This window comes from Equus caballus, chromosome 7 (assembly GCF_041296265.1).
Source record: "Equus caballus isolate H_3958 breed thoroughbred chromosome 7, TB-T2T, whole genome shotgun sequence".
Classification (NCBI taxonomy): domain Eukaryota; kingdom Metazoa; phylum Chordata; class Mammalia; order Perissodactyla; family Equidae; genus Equus; species Equus caballus.
Genome location: NC_091690.1, coordinates 99,410,682 through 99,433,381, shown reverse-complemented (window position 1 = coordinate 99,433,381; position 22,700 = coordinate 99,410,682). Strand labels below are relative to the sequence as shown.

General features: G+C 39.5%; 1 protein-coding gene and 1 long non-coding RNA gene across 8 annotated transcripts in view; one reads left to right on the top strand and one right to left on the bottom strand.

The window, feature by feature from the left end:
* Window positions 1-22,700, top strand: part of DCDC1 (doublecortin domain containing 1) — a 444,094-nt gene that overhangs the window by 152,862 nt on the left and 268,532 nt on the right. The gene's annotated exons all lie outside the window — the stretch shown is intronic.
* On the bottom strand, window positions 1,319-9,526 carry LOC138925235 (uncharacterized). The gene is made up of 2 exons (XR_011441185.1): window positions 9,386-9,526; window positions 1,319-1,566 (listed from the first exon to the last, which is right to left on the bottom strand). It is a non-coding gene; the product is annotated as an uncharacterized lncRNA (long non-coding RNA).

Sequence of the window (22,700 nt, the reverse complement as noted above, 5' to 3'; positions counted from 1 at the left end):
AGTGATAATGCTTTGCTGAGGCTACAGCTGCAGGAAACAAGAGTGAGGGGAAAAGGGAAGAGAGATGGAGAAGGAGGGGCAGCCAGTCCAAGGTGGCCACAAGTTTGCAACAAATGCAGTTGGCTGCTTGTCTTGCAGGATGTTTCCAGAAAGTCTGTATGAAGTTTCTTCCTTTCAGAGTGTCATATAGAATGAAGGGTGGGGAAGGAAGGCTGAGTAGTGGACCAGCTGCTTCCTTGCCATCTCCACTCTCTGCTGACTGCCCTGCACACCCCTCCACGTGGCCTTGGGCAGAGCGAGACTCAGAGCCTGGGCCAGCTGGTAGGCAGGCGTGGTGGTCTCTCCTCGTTAGCTGGCACTGTTCTTGGGGCTCGTGAGCCTTTGAAGGCTACAGGGATGGCTGTGGTCAGGGCTTTGTGACTGGAGGGACTGTGATGAGTGGTCACTAGGGTCATTCTAGCAGGGAAGCAAGACTAGTGGCTGAGGACCCAGAGTGGGACAGATAGGTGGGCCTTGTGGGCCTGTGGGGGCAAGGGGGTGGGGCACAAACTGGACCCAGTACAGTTAAGTTATACAGTGAGTGACTGAGTGAGTGGTCAAGGAGGGCTTCTCTGAGGAGGTGGCATTTAAGCCAAGACTTGAAGGACAAGGATAATCTAGCCACACTGCAGGAAAAGGGAACAGCCAGTGCAAAAAAGCCCAGATAGAGTGAGTGAGGAGTGTTTGGAGAGACCAGAAGAAAGTGTGTCTGGATGAGTGAGGGGCAGACTGGAGGGGCTGAGCTCTGCAAACAGCAGGCCAGGCCACGTGAGGCTGCGGGGCTGCGGCGCAGTTGGGGTTCTTTCGTAAGTGTGGAGGAGGTCTTTGGTGCATCTCGAGCAGGGGGGTTAAGTGAGCTGACTGATGTTTCTGGAAGGTCTCCCTGACTCCTCTTGGGAGAATGGATGTGGAGCGGAAGCACGGAGGTCAATGAGGAGATGTTGGAGAGCGTCGTCGCAGTGAGAAAGTGAAGGGCCTTTCAGCACCAGCTTGCTATGTCCATGGTAAATGTTTGATGTAATTGTTGAAATGAGCGGTGATGTTGTTGCTGGGCCCTCGAAGCTTCAGGTTCCGTTATTAACAACCTCAGATTACCTGCTGAACTTCCCAGGCTCCTCCGAGGTGATCCATTGTTGAAGCCGCTGGTCTTTGTGTGGGAACTCCAGTCTCCAGTTCATAAATGCACCCAGGCTCCTTTCCCTCTGACAACAAATGAGACCGCTGTGGAGCAAACCTTTGTGATTGGCATCCAAATCTTAAAGCAAGGCGGATAACCAGGTTTTGACATAGTGTTATTTTATTTCCCATGCAATTGACTGCCCTGACGATGAATGGAAAACCGCCTTGCCAATTGCTGAGCAGTTTTGGAAGCTAGTGCTTGACAGTGAATGATGCCGGACATTTAAAAAAGGGGAATATTTCTCCACTGATTCTCACCGTATGTCTTGACTGTGGGTCCGGCACTGTTGTTTACTTGCTTCATAGAAACTGCGTTAATCAGGGTTCTCGATTATGATACGCAGAATCCTTAGAAAAACAAAAGGAAACAAGTAGTAGAGTGATAGGGAATCAACAGAAGATGAGGAAGAGGCTCAGAAGATGGCTAGAAACCAAAAGGGCAACAGAGGCTGATGACCTTTTTGTCTTTGGGTCTCTGGCTCTGGATGGGGAGTCCAGGCAGGCGTCTGAGGGGCTGGACGAGCTCCTGTGTCCGCTCCGTGTGCTACGGGAAGAGTCCTCTCCTGGCTCCACGGGGAGCGGCAGGGCACCTCCCCCACCACCACTGGGATCAGTGGGGAATGCTCCCCAACTTACCCCTAAGCTGAAAGGGAGTTTGGATATTGGATAATTTTTAAAAAGAGGGAAAAGAAAAAAATTCACGGCAGAGACCATGGTGTTCCCAGCAACTAGGTTAGTGCCTACATTTAATTGATAACCCACAATATCTCTTAAGAAAGTGAATGAATTTTGTAATAACCTCAAAGACAGTGGCTGTTGTGGTAGTCTCCCTGTCTTGATAAAATGACCTGGTTTCTTGAGCCACAAAACACAAATCTGTGTCCAATGTCCTTCATCACATTCAACAGCTAAAAAGAGCTGTGATCTTTAACAAAGCTTAAAATTTGATGATTTTAGCCATCAAATAGCTCTCTTAGAACTTTATTCCCCCATTTTCCGCTGCAAGTAAAGTTTTGGAAAACACACAACAGGCAATAATTCATGAGAATTTCTCCAGTGCTGGGAGTTCTTTACACTCCCCGTGACTCAAAGGGCTATTTCACACAAGAAGCTCACAGCTTTTGTGGCTGTGTGCTGATAATGAGTTTCAGCGTTCTGTAAACTGATGTGGCACCGAAAATCACAGTTTGGAGAGTAAAAGAAATCCTAAATCTATTTTAAAAAAATAACATCTGTGAAATTGTAAGTTAAGTGTTACTCAAATTAAGAAGGCCATGTAATGCCATTTCACAGGATGTTCGTACAGACAACACATTCATGAGAGTGGATCTTCCTGTGAAGGGTGACACGTCCTAACTTGACGCAAGCTTGGTCAGAGTTTCTTTCTTGGCTGCCACCTCCAGCCATCTGAAAACGTGTGTGTAGTGTGTGTGTGTTTGTGTGTATGAGTGTGCAGAAGCGTGGGGAAATCTTACAGAGTTGATTGTAGTAATTTCCTGTTTTGGACAAGGTCAGTGGCGCTTGTTGAGAAGTGAGGCTGTTCCGTGTATCCGGGCAAGTCTGTTCCTCAGTGAGCTAAGTTTGTGTTTATTTTCTCTACATACCCTCTAAAGGCCTGCTATCTGCCAACTGAAATGAGGCCTGAAGGCAGATGGGAAACCCTCTGATTTATGCAGTCAGAGATAGAATAAACTTTAATTCAATGAGAGGGAGGATGTTACAGAAATAAGTGTTGGAGAGTTTGAAATTCATTTTTGAGTATTGCGTTGCAGTAAGTAAAGAATCAGCTTTGATTTGTATGCCCATCTTAAAATGAGAAACTCTCATTTTTTATCAAGTACAATGTGAATAATGTCCCTAATTGTACAGTACCCATGTGAATGAGCTTCAGGTGATGTACTGTCATAAACTGAGTTAATCATGGGGCTCACTCCAAATTCTTCCTCGCTTTATTATCTTCATATCTCCTTTAAACAAAGTAAATTCACTTTCTGTCGTTTTTATTGTAAAATCAAAAGATTTCTCCAAATTTAAAATTGTATTATAATATCAATGTGATTTTGAAAGTAAACCAGGCTCTGTCCTCAGGTGTTGATAGACAATCTTCATGGTCATCTGTCTTCCCCTTTAAGAACTGAGTGGCGTCAAAAGTTGGGCTGATTACTTCTCAGGGCTCTTCCAGTTCTTAAGAGTCTATGATTCTGTTTGTATGTGCATCGTATCTTTGACATTTTATCACTTGTTTTAGCATATGTGATTGGGAAAGTCCTTTTTTGTAACTACTAGTTTATGGAATTCTTTATATTGATGTCAGTAACCAGGCAATAATGTGGATGGAAAATCATATTTTCAACTTAATTTCATTAATTTAACAATCGATGGCATTTCCAGGAAATGTCTTTAGTTCTTTAATTTTTTAATTTAATTTAATTTAATTTCAGTTAATTGGTTTCTAAATTTTTTTTACTGCGGTAACATTGCTTTATAACATTATATAAATTTCAAGTGCACATCACTATATTTCAATTTCTGTGTAGATTACATCATGTTCGCCACCCAAAGACTAATTACAAGCCATCATCACACATGTGCCTAATCACCCCTTTTGCCCTCCCCGCTTCCCCTGTGGTAACCACCAATCAAATCTCTGTTGCTATGTGTTTGTTTGTCATTGTTTTGATCTTCTACTTATGAGTGAGGTCATACGGTATTTGACTTTCTCCCTCTGTCTTATTTCACTCAGCGTAATATCCTCAAAGTCTATCCATGTTGTCACAAATGGCCGGATTTCATCACTTCTTATGGCTGAGTAGTATTCCATTATGTATGTATACTACATCTTCTTTATCCATTCATCCTCCTTGGTGAGCATCTAGGTTGCTTCTGGGATATTATGAATAATTCTGCAATGATCATAGGGGTGCATGTATCTTTACAAATTTGTGTTTTCTTGTTCTTTGAATAAATACCCAGCAGTAGAATAGCTGGATTGTATGATAGTTCTAGTCTTAATTTTCAAGGAATCTCCATACTGTTTTCCATAGTGGCTGCACCAGTTTGCACTCCCACCAGCAGTGTATGAGGGTTCCCTTTTGTCCACATCCTAACACTTGTATCTTGTCTTAATTATAGTCATTCTGATGGGTGTGAGGTGATATCTCATTGTAGTTTTTATTTGCATTGCCCTAATATTTAGTGATGTTGAATATCTTTTCATGTGCCTGTTGGCAACCTGTATATCTTCTTGGGAAAAATATCTGTTCAGATCTTTTGCCCATTAATTGGGTTGTTAGTTTTGTTGTTGTTGAGATGTATGAGTTCTTTTTATAGTTTTGGATATTAACCCCTTATCAGTTACATGGTTTACAAATATCTTCTCTCAACTGTTTGGTTGTCTTTTCATTTTGTTGCTGGTTTCCTTTGCTGTGCAGAAGCCTTTTAGTTTGATGTAGTCCCATTTGTTTATTTTTTCTATTGTTTCCCTTGCTCGGTCAGACATAGTTCTTGAAAATATCTGCTAAGACCCATGTCGAAGACTGTACTGCCTGTGTTTTCTTTTAGATGTTTAATGGCTCCAGGTTTTACATTTCAAGTCTTTAATCCATTTTGAGTTAATTTTTGTGTATGGTGTAAGATAATGGTTTACTTTCATTCTTTTGCATGTGGCTGTCCAGTTTTCCCACCATTTATTGAAGAGACTTTCCTTTCTCCAGTGTATGTTCTTGGCTCCCTTGTCGAAAATTAGCTGTCCATAGATGTGTGGGTTTATTTCTGGGCTCTTAATTCTGTTCCATTGATCTGCATGTCTGTTTCTCTCCCAGTACCATGCTGTTTTGATTACTATAGCTTTGTAGTATATTTTGAAATCAGGGAGTGTGATGCCTCCAACTTTGTCCTGTTTTCTCAGGATTCCTTTGGCTATTCGGGTTCTTTTGTTGTTCCATATAAATTGTAGGATTTTTTGTTCTGTTTCTGTAAAAATGTTATTGGAACTTTGATAGGGATTGCATTGAATCTATAGATTACTTTAGGAAGTATGGACATTTTTAACGATGTTAATTCTTCCAATCCAAGGACACGGAATATCTTTCCATTTCTTTGTGTCTTCTTCAATTTCTTTCAACAATGTTTTATAGTTTTCAATGTACAGATCTTTCACCACTTTGGTTAAATTTATTCCACTAGTATTTTGTTGAGGATTTCACATTGACGTTCATCAGTGATATTGGCCTATAATTTTCTCTTTTTGTGTTGTCCTTATCTGGTTTTGCTATCCGGGTAATGTTGGCTTTGTAGAATGAGTAGGAACCTTCCCCTCTTCTCCAATTTTTGGAAGAGTTTGAGAAAGATAAGTATTAAGTCTTCTTTGAATGTTTGGTAGAATTCACCAGGGAAGCTGTCCGGTCCTGGACTTCCATTTTTTTGGGAGGTTTTTGATTACTGTTTAGTTCTTCTTACTGGTGATTGATTCAAATCCTATGTTTTTTCTTGATCCAGTTTTGGAAAGTTGTGTGATTCTAAGAATTTATCCATTTCTTCCAGATTATCCAATTTGTTGGCATATAGATTTTCTTAGTATTCTCTTACAAATCTTTTGTATTTCTGAGGTGTCCTTTGTAGTTTCTCCTCTTTCATTTATGCCTTATTTATTTGAGGCTTCTCTCTTTTTTCTTAGTGAGTCTAGCTAAAGTCAGTTTTGTTTATCTTTTCAAAGAGCCAGCTCTCAGTTTCATTTTTTTCCTATTGTTTTTTAGTCTCTATTTCATCTATTTCTCCTCTGATTCTTATTATTTCATTCCTTCTACTGATTTAGGGCCTTATTTGTTCTTCTTTTCCCAGTTTCTTAGATGCAATGTTAGATTGTTGATTTGAGATTTTTCTTGTTTGTTGAGGTAGGCCTGTATTGCTATAAACTTTCCTCTTAGAACTGCTTTTGCTGTATGCCATAAATTTTGGCATGTCATATTTTCTTTTTCATTTGTCTCCAGATATTTTTTGATTTCTCTTTTTATTTCTTCCTTGACCCACTCATTGTTCAGTAGCATTTTAAAAAATCTCCACATATTTGTGGCTTTTCCAATTTTCTTCCTGTAGTTGATTTCTAGTTTCATACTGTTGTGGTCAGAAAAGATGCTTGGTATTATTTCAGTCTTCTTACATTTATTGAGACTTTTTTGTGGCCTAATATGTGATCTATCCTGGAGAACATTCTGTGTACTTTTGAGAAGAATGTGTATTCTGTGGTTTTAGATGGAATGTTCTATATATATCTACTAAGTCCATCTGGGCTAATGTGTCATTTAAGGCCAATGTTTCCTTATTGATCTTCTGTTTGGATGATCTATCCATTGGTGTAAGTGGAGTGTTCAAGTCCCCTACTATTATTGCGTTACTGTCTGTTTCTCCTTTTGTGTCTGTTAATAATTGCTTTATGTATTTAGGTTCTCCTATGTTGGGAGCATAGATATTTACAAGTGTTATATCCTTTTGTTGGATTGTTCCATTTATCAATATGTGGTCTCCTTCTTTGTCTCTTGTTACAGTTTTTGTTTTAAAGTCTATTTTGTCTGATGTAAGCGTTGCAATGCCTGTTTTCTTTTCATTGCCATTTGCATGGATTATCTTTTTCTCTTCTTTCACTTTCAGTTTGTGAGTGTCTTTAGGTCTGAAGTGTGTCTCTTGTATGCAGCATATAAATAGGTCTTGTTTTTTTATCCAGTGGGCTACCCTATGTCTTTTGATTGGAGCATTTAATCTATTGACATTTATGGTAGCTATTGATAAGTATGTATTTACTGCTATTTTGTTACCTTTTTTCTGGTTTTTTTAGTAGTTCTTCTCTGTTCCTTTCTTCTTCTCTTACTCTCTTCCCTTGTGGTTTGATGGCTTTCTTTCATATTATATTTGGGTTCCTTTCTCTTAATTTTTTTTGTGTTTATTATAGGTTTCTGGTTTGTGATTACCATGAGATTCATTTATAATAACTTATGTATGTAACAATCTGTATTAATTTGATGGTCTCTCTAGTTTAACTTCTTGCTAAAAGCTCTTCTCTTTTGCTACCCTCCTCCCACATTTCATGTTTTTGATATCATATTTCACCTCTTTTCTGTGCATGTGTATCCATTACCCTCTTATTGTGGAAATAGATAATTTTAGTACTTTTGTCTTTTGACCTTCATAGGTGGTTAATCGCTACTTTTACTGTATATTTGCCTTTACCAGTGATTATATATATATATATATTTTTTCTTTCTGATAATTTTCTTATTCCTATTTGTGGTCTTTCTACTTAAATAAGTCCCTTTAGCATTTCTTGTAAGGCTGCTTTCTTGGTGATAAACTCCTTTAGTTTCTGCTTGTCTGGGAAACTCTATCTCTCCTTCTATTCTGAATGATAACCTTGACGGGTAGAGTATTCTTGGCTGTAGGTTTTTTTTCTTTAAGCACTTTAAATATATCATGTCATTTTCCTCTAGCCTGTAAGGTTTCTGCTGAGAAGTCAGCTGAGAGACTTATGGGGTTTCCTTTGTATGTAACTTGTTGCCTTTCTCTTGCAGCTTTTAGGATTCTCTCTTTATCTTTAATTCTTGACATTTTAATTATAATGTGTCTTGATGTGGACCTCCTGGGTTTATCTTGTTTGGTGCTCTCTGTGCTTCCTGTACCTGGATGTCTGTTTCCTTCCTTAGGTTAGGAAAGTTTTCAGCGATTATTTCTTAAAATAGATTCTCTGCCCCTTTGTCTCTCTCTTCCCCTTCTGGGACACCTATAACACGGATATTAGTGTGCTTGATGTTGTCCCAGGGGTCCCTTAGACTGTCCTCATTCTCTCTTTTTTTTTTAAGATTTTATTTTTCCTTTTTTTTCCCAAACCCCCCCGGTACATAGTTGTGTATTTTTAGCTGTGGCTCCTTCTAGTTGTGGCATGTGGGACACCACTTCAGCATGGCCCGATGAGTGGTGTCATGTCTGCGCCCAGGATCCAAACCGGAGAAACCCTGGGCCGCCGAAGCAGAGCATGCGAACTTAACCACTCAGCCATGGGACAGGCCCTGTCCTCATTCTTTTTAATTCTTTTTTCTTTTATCTGTTTGGCTTCAGTGATTTCCTCTAGTCTTTCATCCAGCTCACTGATGTGTTCTTCTGTATCATCTACTCTGCTATTGAGTCCCTCTAGTGAATTTTTCATTTCCAGTATTGTATGCTTCATTTCTGATTAGTTCTTCTTTGTATTTTCCAGTTCTTTGTTGAAGTTCTCACTGAATCATCCAGTCTTCCCCCTAGATCAGTGAGCATCCTTATGACTATTAGTTTATACTTTTTGTCAAGTAGATTGCTTATTTCTGTTTTGTTTAGTTCTTTTTCTGAGAATTTGTCCCATTCCCTTATTTGGAATATATTCCTTTGTCTCCTCATTTTGCCTTTTTCTCTGTGCTTATATCTGTGTATTAGGTAGGTCACCTATGTCTCTTGATCTTGGAGAAGTGACCTTATGTAAGAGATGCCTTATGAGGCCCAGCAGTGTACTTCCCTCTCATCACCAGTTCCAAATGTTCTAGGAGTGTCCCCTGAGTGGGCTACATGTGTCCTTCTGTTAGGGTTGTCTTTGCTGAAGGTGACTGGGGAGGCTAGGCTGTCCTTCTGGCTGTCTGACTGTAATGCTCAGCTGCATGTGGCTGCTGTGGTCCCTTCAAGTCGCTTTATCAGGCATGGGGAACCCCTCCCCCCCAGCACAGTTGGCTGCAAGGTCTAATAGCACATTCCTGTTTCAGTTTTTCTGTTAAGTGAGTAGGCCCCCAGCATGGCTGGTTGTTAGGCTCAGGGGCTTACAATTTCTGTAGCCCTCTGGCTAGCAAGGCTGTTGTTAACTCTCTCTAGATTGCAGCTGAGTGGGGCAGACCCTAAGCATGTTGGAACATAATTTTTCAGTCTTTGGAAGGTGAAACTGATCCCCTATGTGGCTGTTTGAGAAGCACAAGTCTCCTGCAGCTGAGAACCCCACCACCCATAGGGCCACACACCCCATCAACACAGTCCTGCCCCTTGCACTCACCCTGCCTCACTGAAAAGGACCCAGTTGTCTTGTTTCAGAGGCCCCACACACTCCACCAACACTGGCCCACCCCTTGTGCATGCCCTGTGCTGCAGAGGTGGACCCACTCACCCTGCTGCAGAGATCCCAGTCACCCTGCCTATGTAGGCCCACATGTTGCCCAAGGGCTTGTTGTTGGGCAGGGTCAGACCCTAGGGGGGCTACCTGCCCTGTCTGAGCTGGATTAAATTGGTGCTCTAGTGGGTGTGGCAGACAGGCAGACCCTAGGCTAACAGGCCAGGGGAAGAACTCCAATGGTGTCTGCCAGTATCTGTGTCAGCACTCCTGTACTAGGTCACAATAAGGGCTGCTGCCAATGTCTCTGTCCCTGGGGAGGTCTCGCCTCTCACCAAGATGTTCCCAGAGCCTACCAGGTGACTCTCTTTTCACCAAAGGACTGTGCACCTTTCTTTCTGGTGATCTTAGGTTGCTTTCTGAATTGGGTGAATTTGTGCTGGGGCCCTTTAAGAGCAGTCTTTTCTTCCCCTTCTGTCTGATCTCTTCTCTGGGGGCGTTCCCCCTTATTAATAGCCAGCAAAGCCAGAGATTATGACACTTTTCTCAGTTGTGCTGAGTCCAAAAGCTGCTTGTTGTGGCAAAGCTCTCCCACTCAGATCCCCCATTCCTCCATGGAATGCTTCCTAACTTCAGGTTGCTCCTGGCCATGAAGTACCATGGCCAAAATGTTGCTTTTTCTCTCCAGAAAGGAATTTCTGCGTCTTACCCCTCAGTCAGCACTGTGCCTTGTTGTGGGATTCTCTTTATCCAGTTTTCTGTTCTTTCTCAGGGGTAATTGTTCCAAGAGTGGTGTAATTTGTCGTGTCCGTGGGAGGGGGTGAGTTCAGAGTCTGTCTACACCACCATCTTGACACCGGGTCTCTAGTTCTTTTAAAAATTAATATATAACTGCTAGTGTCTATTCTTATCATTAAAATAATCTTAGAATTCTTAGACTGAAACAGAGAATTACTTTTCTTCAAAATATATTAGGAAAGAAAATTCTGCTTGATAGATATTAGAAGGTACCATCTTGGATCTGAAGTTCAGATAATGGAGAAAATATATAATTTTTAAAAATTATTATTAAGAAGCATAAAGTCTATAATTATATATAAGTATATCTAAGCTATTGTGCACCTTTTACATGATGGAATTCTGTCACTCTGACCATGAATGTTTTCATTCAATCACTTGTTTTCTCTTTTATCAATTATTCTTTCTTAATGTATTATATAAAGTGAAATATGCCAAATGAATTTCTCACAGAAGAATAAATCTTTTGAAAGATCATGAGTCTTTCAACTGTATCTATCTAGAATGATTACTAGATCGGTTGAAATGTCTATAAGCTTACCTTGAGTGGCTGTAATTTGCCAGTGCTATATACATGATACCTGTTTGAATGAAAGAAAAATTTTCTTAAAACAATATTTGATTTAAACTAGCTTCTGGCAGTCACAAATGCTCCTTGCCACAAATTTCAGGCTCTCTGCCTTCCAGACCTCATACGATTATACTGGGAAGACCCTGGTGATGAGGTGAGCCATGTGGCTAGTTCTGGCCAGTAAGTTGTAAATAGGAATAACGCTCATCACTTCTAGGTGGGAGTGTTTCAAGGCCCTTCAAGGCCTGTTCAAGGCCCTTCAGAACTTTCTTCCCCTCTTCCACTTGACTGGTGGGGATGGTGGCTGATCTGTCGTTTTGGGTCTTGGAGTAAAGGGATATGATGTAGCCAATCAACCTGTAATTCAGATGTAAGTTGAGAGAAAAATAGTAGTTTATAATAATTTATAAGCAGAAGATTAGCAAACTACAGCCCATGGGCCAAATCTGGCTGACAACCTGTCTTTGGAAATAAAGTTTTATAGAAACCTAGCCATGTCCATTTGTTTATGTATTGTCTATGGCTGCTTTTGCACTGCAACACTGGAAATGAGTTGTTGCAACAGAAACTCTATTGAAAACATTCATTATCTGGCCCTTTAAAGAAAAAGTTTACTTACTGCTGTTCCAGTAATGGGTCCAGTGGTCTCTTCTCATGGTCGGAACTGTAAATGTATAACCAGATTACATCAGGATGCTGATTTTCCCACCCTGTCTTGTCTAAGCCCAACTATTGAGGCTTTGACCCCTCAGCCTCCTGTGCCTAAACAAAGAACAAGTATAAAGTAGGCAACAGCAATCTTCGATCCCGAAGTACAATTGCCTTTAGGGGATGTGGGGCTGCCCTGTGGTTGAGGTGGCTGGATGAAGCATCAAATGACAGGACATGAAACATAAATTTATTGTTTCTTGTCTCCAAGTGAATAGAATTTTAGATAGTTTATTTGAAGAATATTATTATTCCTTTAAAAATAAGATACAGGTTTTGCCAAAAAGGTTAGAAAATAGAAGGTCAGATGTCCTAATCAAATCTGGAAGCAATGATGACACCTACTCCCCCACCCCAACCCTGGAGTCTTCAGCATCAGCATAGTGAGCCCACATTGTCCTTCTTTAGCATTAGCTTATCCTGCTTCTGCCCAGGGAGGGCAAGAATGCTCCTTAACCCAAGTCTTGGTCTCTGCAAGGACCATTTTGGTGGTAACCCCTTTCCTAGAGTCCTCCCTTATTCTCCCTCCTACAAACTTCTGCAGTGATTTATGTGTGTATCTCTTGTGTCAGTACAGCCTTCTGCCTTGTTTATATGCATGCTTTATCTCCCTAACTCTACCACACACTTGTCCAGGGTCTTGCAAGTAATAATAAATATTGTTGAATGAATGAATGAATACCATTTTCAGCATGAGTAATGACACAGAGGGAAAGAGGGACAAGAGGAAGTGTGAGTCATTCTCTGTTCAAGTTCTCTGCCTGCCTTATAGGCCACAGAGCCTGATATAAGGGCCTTGCTCTGAGCAGGTGCTTAATTTTATTTGAACTGACACTTTATATTATTGCACTTATTAAACTTGTCTGAATCTACATCCCCAGTCTCCCCAGAGTCATCAAAATCCTCCTTTTATTCTTTTAATCCTCAGTCTTAATTATTTCATCACCGTTATCCCATCAATAATAACTAACATTTATTAAATGAATATTACATACCAGGTACTGTGTTGTTTTATATATATGTGTGTGTGTTCTCATTTAATCCTGGCAACAACCTATGAGTAGGTACTATTACTGAGGCTTAGGGATGTTAAATAACTCCCTCAAGTAATATTACTACATAGCAATAATAGTAATATTTCTCAAGTAATATTACTGCATAGCTGGTAGGGGTAGGAGCTGGGTGAGTAACCCAGTCAGTCTGTCTCCGAAGCCCCCTCTCCTAATTTGCGGGAGACTGCTTCCTCAGAGGATGTCCCTTTACTTGTCCCCATTTTTAGACTATGTCAAGTCTGGTTTAACAGATCAGTAAGTGGACGTTTAGGCATCTAGCATTGTGCTGAGGGTAGGGATGTACCACAGAGCTATAAGACCATGTTCGTTTAAGGGCCCTGTACTTTAGTTGTCAACAGAAAATATATAGATAGCAAATAATTAGTGGAAAACATCATCTTAATGACTGCTAAATTGGGCAGTACAGACAAGTCTTAACTTCATGGACTGTTAGAGTCAAAGGAAGGGACTTCTGAGGTCAACTAGGACATCGTGCTTGCTGTACAGATGAGCAGCTTGACAGCATATAGTGAGGTGCTAATTGTGTGATACAGAGAAAATAGCAGCCAAAGGAGCTTAAAGAGGTTGGGGTGGGTGGGTACATCAAACAGAGTTAGAAGAAAGGGAGATTGATGTTGATAGTTGTCATCAAAGAATGGTTCACAAAGGAGGTGGGACTTGATTTCAAACTCAGAGGATGGGCAAGTTACATTTGGGGGAGGTGTGTGTGCGTGCGTGTGTCTGTGAGTGCACGCACACATACCCAGGGCCTTGTTTGAATAGAGCCATGAAGTGACGGAGTGTAAGATTTATCCTGTCTGCCTGTTCACTGTTGTATCTCCAACATTGATTGGTGGTGGTGGGTGGGGATTTTAAAAGACATGGGTGCCTGAGCCTCACCCAGATTAATTGAAGTGGAGTCTTTAGGGGTTCGCCTGGGGCGTTGGTATTTTTTTAAAAGATCACCAGATGGTTCTCACGTGAAGACAGGGTTGAGAATTATGGGGAAGTGTGGACATAGTGTCTTCTCATGATGTTATCATTTAGTAGGGAGCTAAGACATATAGGAATAAAATAAGTGTTGAAGAGTCTATGGCCAGTGCTCCATAGGCAGAAAATGGCATAATGAAATGGAAGGATTTGAGATGAGATGAGAGATGAATGAGAAGGGGGAGTTGGAAAGACCATTTAGAAAGCAATTATAGTAATTATGGATTAGAAGATTGAAGCCTAGCCTAGGGTGGTTTTTCTGGAAATAGAAAGGAAAGGTGTAATCTGAGACTTTTCACAAAGGCTTGCTGACTGGTAAAATATAAAGGATGAGGAAAAAAGAGGAGTCCAGGAAATTAAGTGGCAAATCCATGACAAATGAAAGGTTGCCTTATTAACATTTTTAGGGTGATATTTGGAATATGAAAGCATAACATTTACTAAAAAACTAACTTCTAACTTTTAACAAGTCATGATTTAAGCTAATGATTTTTGGATGATTTTGAAATCTCATATTGGTTTGTGGTAAGAGTTATTTTCTGTTGGTGTGTTTGCATGGACATCCAATGATTTTTCTTAGATTTACGCTTCAACAAATTTATGTCTCCTTTTCCAACCCCCTTCTCACCTCTAATGGAGTGAAATATAGTTGCATAACAGTTCCACTTGCAGAAATTCATGATGTGTGTTTCATGGACTATATTAATTAGTATTAGATTTGACTACAGTATCATAGACAATCTACTTAACCGTGACTTCAGTCAGTCCGTGAGAAGCCTGGAGGGAGACAGTCGCTGACATTAGTTCAGGAGCTTGAGGATATCAGAGTCGAGGTCTCTGAGGTTCTCTGGCTTTTCTCTCATGGTCCAGGGACAACTACTGGAACTGTAGTCGTCGTGTGTATTCCAAAGGCTAAGAAGGAGAAAGTGTGGTAGGGCATAAAGAGTTTTCTTAAAGTCCCACAGTTTGCTTTTGTATCTCATTGGTCATTCCTATTTGCAAAGGAGGCTGGGAAATTCGCTGTTTCTATGAGGCACATCACTCAGGGTTCTGTTAGTGAGAAAGTCACAGAGGCTAACCGTAATTCCATTCTCTCTCTCTCTCCCCTCCCTCTTTCTCTGACACTTTATTTGGGGGAAAAAAACCCCACATACTCAGCATCTACTGTGTGTCAGGCGTCTTTCATAGTGAACAAGACAAACATGATTCCTCCTCTCATGGCGCTTAGAGTCCAGCAGGGGGGCAAGACAAGAGGGAAATAATAGCACACACGTTTAGCTAACTGAAGGTGTGATAAGTGATAGAGGAAAAGTAAAAAAGTCATTTTAATTATTTCTCATATTCTTCCTTTTAAACTTTTCTCATATGTTAATGTCTTATTCTTTTTTCTGTGCTATCAAATTATTTTGAAGCAAAGGAGTTGTATGAATTAATAAATATATCCAGTGTACAAATAAAACCAACAGGTCCACTTTTATTTGACCTGTTTTTTAGTACAATTTCAAAGACCTGAAAAGATATTTAAAATTTGATGTTAAATTATGCTTCTGATCCTTTTATGAAGTATTCCAACTCAATGGGCTTTGAGCATTGATGAAAATCAAGGCATAGAAACATTTTCAAAGCTAGAAAATTATGGGAGGGCTCGTGAAGAGTCAAACTGCAGTTTGTGAAGGACTGAAAGTTCTGAGATTTCTACCCTATTTGCAAACTAACAATTTAGACTACTGCAGCCTAATGGCTACTGGCAGAAGATGAAAGACTCCTGGGTTAGAGAGAAAGGACTGTTACTCACAGCTCGGCAGGAGTCCTGAGCTTCATGCCCGCATTCCTTCTTGCCCCGGGTCCGAAGGGGGTGCTGCAGAGTGGCCCCGTAGGTTCTCTGTAAGCAGTAAGTTTGTATCACAGTTGAGGAACCCCAAATTGGAAATCCTAGTCTTATAAGGGGATTACTAGCAAAACTTCCCACCCTTGCCCCAGAGAGAGAGAGAGAGAGAGAGACAGCTATTATCTTTATTATTTTATTCAGGAAACAAATCTTTGCTCCAGAGGGACATGCTACCTCTGTCTTTCAAAGCTGTTTACTATACAGACATCCTTGAAAGGATAGTCCAGAGCAAAAGCTGTCAGTGCCTCTTCTCGTAAGACATGCAGAAATGCTAGAGAAATCCTCAGATAATTGTTTTCTAACAAACTCCTGCCTATCAACATTGTTAAACACAAACTTTGGCAGAGATATTGCTTTTTTTTAAATTTTATTTTATTGAGGTCATAATAGTTTATAACATTGTGAAATTTTAGTTGTGCATTATTATTTGTCTGTCACCATATAAATGTGCCCCTTTACCACTTATGCTGACCCCCAAATCCCCTTCCCCTCTCGTAACCACTAATCTATTCTCTTTGTCCATGTGTTAGTTTATCTTCTAAATATGAGTGAAATCATACGGTGTTTGTCTTTCTCTGTCTGGCTTATTTTGCTCAACATAATACTCTCAAGGTCCATGCATGTTGTTGCAAATAGGACCAATTTTGCCTTTTTTTATGGCTGAGTAGTATTCCATTGTGTATATATACCACATCTTCTTTACCCATTCATCAGTTGGTGGGCACTTGGGTTGCTTCTACTTCTTGACTATTGTGAGTAACGCTGCAATGAACATAGGGGTGCATAAGTCTCTTTGAATTGTTGATTTCAAGTTCTTTGGATGAATACCCACTAGTGGGATAGCTGGGTAATATGGTATCTCTATTTTTAATTTTTTGAGAACTCTCCATACTGTTTTCCACAGTGGCTGTACCAGTTTGCATTCGCACCAGCAGTGGATGAGGATTCCCTTTTCTCCAGAGCCTTTCCAACATTTGTTATTTTTTGTCTTGGTGATTATACCCATTCTAATGGGTATAAGGTGATATCTTAGTGTAGTTTTGATTTGAATTTCTCTGATGATTAGTGATGTTGAACATCTTTTCATGTGCTTTCTGGCCATCTGTGTATCTTCTTTGGAAAAATGTTTGTTCATATCCTCTCCCCATTTTTTGATTAGGTTGTTTGTTTTTTTATTGTTGAGTTATGTGAGTCCTTTATATATTTTGGAGATTTAACTCCTTGTTGGATGTATGATTTGCAAATGTTTTCTCCCAGTTGGTGAGGTGTCTTTTTGTTTTGTTCCTGGTTTCCTTTACCTTGCAGAAGCTCTTTAGTCTGATGAATTCTCACTTGTTTATTTATTTATTTTTGTTTCCTTTGTCCAAGTAGACGTGGTATTTGAAAAGATCCTTCTAAGACCAATGTGAAAGGGTGTACTACCTGTATTTTCTTCTACAAGTTTTATGGTTTCGGGTCTTACTTTCAAGTCATTGACCCATTTTGAGTTAATTTTTGTGTATGGAGAAAGACAATGGTCTACTTTCAGTCTTTTGCATATGGCTGTCCAATTTTCCTAGCACCATTTATTGAAGAGACTTTACTTTCTCTATTGTATGTTCTTAGCTCCTTTGTTGAAGATTAGCTGTCCAGAGATGTGTGGTTTTATTTCTGGGCTCTCAATTCTGTTCCATTGATCTGTGCACCTGTTTTGGTACCAGTACCATTGCTGTTTTGATCACTATGGCTTTGTAGTACAATTTGAAGTCAGGGATTGTGATACTTCCAGCTTTGTTCTTTTTTCTCAGGATTGCTTAAGCTATTGAGGGTCTTTTGTTGCTCCATATGAGTTTTAGGATTCTTTGTTCTATTTCTGTGAAGAATGTCATTGGGATTCTGATTGGGATTGCACTGAATCTGTTGATTGATTTGCATAGTATGGACATTTTTGCTGTGTTTATTCTTCCAATTAATGTGCGTGGAATGTCTCTCCCTTTCTTTACATCATCATCAGTTTCTTTCAATAAGTTCTTGTAGTTTTCATTGTATACATCTTTCACTTCCTTGGTTAGAATTATTCCTAGATATTTTATTCTTTTTGTTGCAATTGTAAATAGGATTATATTCTTGAGTTCTCTTTCTGTTAGTTTGTTATTAGAGTATAGAAATGCAACTGATTTTTGTAAGTTGATTTTGTACCCTGCAACTTTTCTGTAGTTGTTGATTATTTCTACTCTTTTTCCAATTGATTCTTTAAGGTTTTATATATATAAAATCGTGTTGTCTGCACTGAGAGTTTCACTTCTTCACTGCCTGTTTGGATTCTTGTTATTTCTTTTTCTTGCCTAATTACTCTGGCAAAAACCTCCAGTACTGTGTTGAATAAGAGTGGTGACAGTGGGCGCCCTTGTCTTGTTCCTGTTCTCAGAGGGATGGCTTTCAGTTTTTCCATGTTGAGTATGATGTTGGCTGTGGATTTGTCATATATGGCCTTTATGATATTCAGATACTTTCCTTCTATACCCATTTTATTGAGAGTTTTTTTTTTATCATAAATGAATGTTAATCTTGTCAAATGCCTTCTCTGCATCTATTGAGATGATCATGTGGTTTTTATCCCTTATTTTGTCAATGTGATGTATCACACTGATTGATTTGTGGATGTTGAATCATCCCTGTGTCCTTGGTATAAGTCTCACTTGCTCATGGTGTATGATCTTTTTAATGTATTGCTGTATTTGGTTTGCCAATATTTTCTTGGGAATTTTTGCATCTATGTTCATCAGTGACATGTAATTTTCCTTTTTTCTGTTGTCCTTGTCTGGCTTTGGGATCAGGGTGATGTTGGCTTCATAAAATGTGTTAGGAAGTGTTCCATTTTTTTCAATTTTTCGAATAGTTTGAGAAGGAATAGTTGAGAAGAGTTCGAATGTCCCTTTTATCATAGTTTGAGAAGGATTGGTACTAAATCTTCTTTGAATGTTTAGTAGAATTCTCCAGAGAAGCTATCTGGTCCTGGACTTTTATTTTTTGGGAGGTTTTTGATACTGTTTCAATCTCCTTACTTGTGATTGGTTTATTCAGATTCTCTATTTCTTCTTGATTCAGTTTTGGGAGGTTGTAGAGTCTAAGTATTTATACATTTTTTCCAGATTGTCCAATTTGTTGACATATAGTTTTTCATAATATTCTCTTATAATCCCTTGTATTTCTGTGGTGTCATTGCAATTTCTCCTCTTTCATTTCTAATTTTATTTATTTGAGACTTCTCTCTTTTTTTTCTTAGTGAGTCTGGCTAAGGATTTGTCAATTTTGTTTATCTTCTCAAAAAACTAGCTGTTAGTTTCATTGGTTCTTTCTACTGTTTTTTGGTTTCAATTTCATTTATCTCTGCTCAAATTATTTGTCTCCTTCTGCTGACTTTGGACTTTGTTTGTTCTTATTTTTCTAGTTCTGTTAGGTGAGTTTAAGATTGCTTATTTTATATTTTTTTTGTTTGTTAAGGTGGGCCTGTATTGCTATGAATTTGCCTCTTAGGACCACCTTTGCTGCATCATGTGTGACATGATGTGGTATATTTTCATTTTCATTTGTCTCCAGATATTTTTTTATTTCTCCTTTAATTTCTTCAATGATTCATCTGTTGTCCAGTAGCATGTTGTTTAGTCTCCACATAGTTGTCACTTTTACAGCTTTTTTCATGTGGTTTATTTCTAGTTTCAGAGCATTATGGTTGGAAAACCTTGATATAATTTCAATCTTCTTGAATTCAGTTAGGCTTGCCTTGTTTCCCAACATATGGTCTATCCTTGAGAATGTTCCAGGTGCACTTGAGAAGAATGTGTATTCTGTTTTTGGATGGAATGTTCTGTATATATCTATTAAGTCCATCTGGTCTAGTTTTTCATTTAAATCTATTATTTACTTGTTGCCTTTCTGTTTGAATGATCTATCCCTTGATGTAAGTGGGGTGTTATGGTCCCCTACCATTCTTGTGTTGTTGTTAATATCTCCTTTTAGGTTTGTTAATAGTTGTTTTATGTACTCTGGTGCTCCTGTGTTGGGTGCTTATATAACTGTTATGTCTTCTTGGTCGAATGTCCCTTTTATGATTATATACTGCCCTTCTTTGTCCGTCATTGTCTTTCTAATCTTGGAGTCTACTTTGTCTGATATAAGTATGGCAACACCTGCTTTCTTTTGTTTGCTATTAGCTTGGAGTATTATCTTCCATCCCTTCACTCTGACTTGTGTTTATCTTTAAAGCTGAGATGAATTTCCTGGAGGCAGCATATTGTTGGGTCTTGTTTTTCAATCTGTCCTGCCACTCTCTGTCTTTTGATTGGAGAATTTAATCCATTTACATTCAGAGTAATTATTGATATATGAGAACTTAATGCTGCCATTGTATCACTCGTTTTCCAGTTGTTCTTTATTTCCTTTTTTTCTCATCCTGCGTATTTCAGACTACCAATTTAGTTTGGTAGTTCTCTATGGTGGTTTTCTCAGTTGTCTGTTTATTTATCATTTGTGTCTCTGTTCTGATTATTTGTTTAGTGGTTACCATGAAGTTTGTATAAAAAAGTTTCATAGATGAGATAGTCCGTTTTCTGATAGCCTCTTATTTCCTTAGTCTAAGCCAATTCTATCTCTTTCCTCTTCCCCTTCTAAGTTGTTGTTCTCACAACTTATTCTGTCTTGTGTGGTGAGTTTATGGTTAAAGTGACAAGATTATATTTATTTTTGGTGTTTTCCTTCCCTTTGTATTTAATGCTATAATTAAGTGTTTGCTAACTGTTCTAATAGAGAGCTGCAATTTCCTGATTTTGTCTGCCTATTTATCTCCTTGCTCAAGGCTTTGTAAACTCTTTCTTTTTTGTGTTTTTTTTCAGGCATGAGGGCCTTATTGATCAATTCTTGTAGAGGGAGTCTTGTGGTGATGAGCTCCCTCAGCTTTTGTTTATCTGGGAAATTTTTTATTTCTCCATCATACCTGAAGGATATTTGCACTGGATAGAGTATTTTTGGCTGAAAGGTTTTGTCTTTCAGAATTTTGTATATGTCATTCCACTCTCTCCTAGCCTGTAAGGTTTTTGCAAGGAAATCCACTAAATGCCTGATAGGGATTCCTTTGTAAGTTATTTTGTTCTGCCTTGCTGCCCTTAATATTTTTTCTTTGTCATTGACTTTTGCCAGCTTTACTACTGTATGCTTTGGAGAAGATCTTTTTATGTTGATATTATTAGGAGTTCTCTTAGCTTCTTTTACATTTATTTCCAGCTACTTCCCCAGGTTTTGGAAGTTCTCAGAAATTATTTCTTTGAATAAGCTTTCTGCTCTATTCTCCCTCTCTTCTCTATCTGGAATACCTATAATCCTTATGTTGCATTTCCTGATTGAGTTGGATATTTCTCAGAGAATTTCTTCATTTCTTTTTAACCTTAGTTCTCTCCCACATCTGAAGCATTTCTATATTTCTGTCTCCAGACTGCCAATTCTGTCCTCCAAAATGTCAGCTCTGTTATTCATGGAGTTGAAATTTTTCTTTTTCTCAATCGTTGTGTTTTTCATCTCCAACATTTCTGATTAGTTGTTCCTTATAGTTTCAATCTCTTTTGTGAAGAATTCCCTCTGTTCATTAATTTTGTTCGTCATTTCATTGAACCATTTATCTGTATTTTCTTGTAACTCTTTGAGCTTTTTTTATAATAGCTATTTTAAGTTCTATATCATTTAGAGTGGAAATTTCTGTACCATCAGGGTTGATTTCTAGGTGCTTGTCATTTTCCTTCTGATCTGGCGTATTAATATATTTCTTCATTCTATTCAATGGTGTGGATTTGTGCCTTCACATAGTGATAGTATCTGATCACAGAGTTTACCTCCTGCCATTGTCGTGGAGTCAGGAGCTGTGTACTCTGAGCTTGCCATGACCCTTGACATCTGTGCCTGTCCTTAGCATCTATGCTGACAGGGCCAGTCTGCAATTGCTGGCTCTCTTTCCCACAGCTGCTGCTTTTCTAACTATGTACTGGCACTCTGGCCAAGCAGCTGAGCTGGAATGCCGGGCAGGGGGAGAGGACTTTCTCTCACCTGCGTGATCCTGGGGGTGTTCTCCCTCTGCTCTTCTGAGGTGCTGGCTTGATGAAGACACCCCTGCAATAGCTTAGCCTCCTCTGTGTGGGGCTTTCCCTCAGCCTGTGGGGGAATTTGGAGAGCAAAGGTATTCCCACAGAGAGCTGCCCCTCCCCACTCTCCTCTCAGAGCCACGTGTGGTCCTGCACCCTGCGTCACTACCAGGGAGGAAGAGGATATCCCCTTATCTCCTTCCATTTCCTTTGGGGAGGTGCAGCACCATTACCTTCAGATGTATGGCTGTGTGGGTCTCTCAAATGTCTTTTATGTTGTGTGAATGTTCTCTGTTGGTTTGTGAATGTCCTTTTCATTGTATCTTAGAGGAGAGTCTAAGGGGAAAGCTCACTTCGCCATGATGCTGACATCGCTTGTTGGAACTGGAGCTTTTAATCTCTACAAGGCTTGTAAAAAGCTGCCTCTCACAGAGATGTTGCCTTTTGACTAAAAAATAAAACCTACCATGAAATCCTGCCATTTTGGCAGCGTTTTTACAAACAACACTTCAGTAGAAATATCAAAAAGTGTAATTGTGAAAAACATTTGATCATTCCTGTGACATGGAGACAGCGTTCACTCTCTCTGACACTGTTATGAGAGAATGTTTCTTAAGGGAATCTGAGGTTGCTGCTACTTGCAAAGATCTTCAAAACAAGCCAGTGAGCAATTTGCGATAACTAGCTTATGAATAAAAGCTGGAAATGGTCTATGATTTCAATTGAGAATCCCATCATCAACTGCCCACACATCAGTTAAGTTTCTAAAAGGGAAAATCTGATAGTTCCATTTTCCTGTCTCTCCTGCCTGTTTCCACCCATAGAAAACATCAAAATGGGCATCCTGGTCATTTAGCCTCTCCCCAGCCTCCACTGTGCTTTTCAGGTGCCTGCTGAGACCAAGTCGTCTCCACTTCCACATGGAATTACCTCATGGAGGGTTGGGTGGAAGTCTTCAGGGATGTTCAAGAATTCAGAAGCAGATCAGGGTGTGTCTGAGGGAAAAAACTGACTTCTTTAACCTGGAAAAAAAGAGGGGGGATGGGCCCTGAGTAGGGAGTGGCAATAATCTGAGGACCCTTGGGCAACTAGGCTAGTTCCAGTTTCCTAGACTTTAGTCTTTGTCTCATGGTTTCTGTCTGTCCCTGATAATAACCCCTAAAAGACAGAAATTACGGCAACACCACCTAACCTGTGTAGTAACTGGTACTGTAGCAAGGAATGTAGTGGCCAGGATTGAAATTTCCTTCCCATTTAA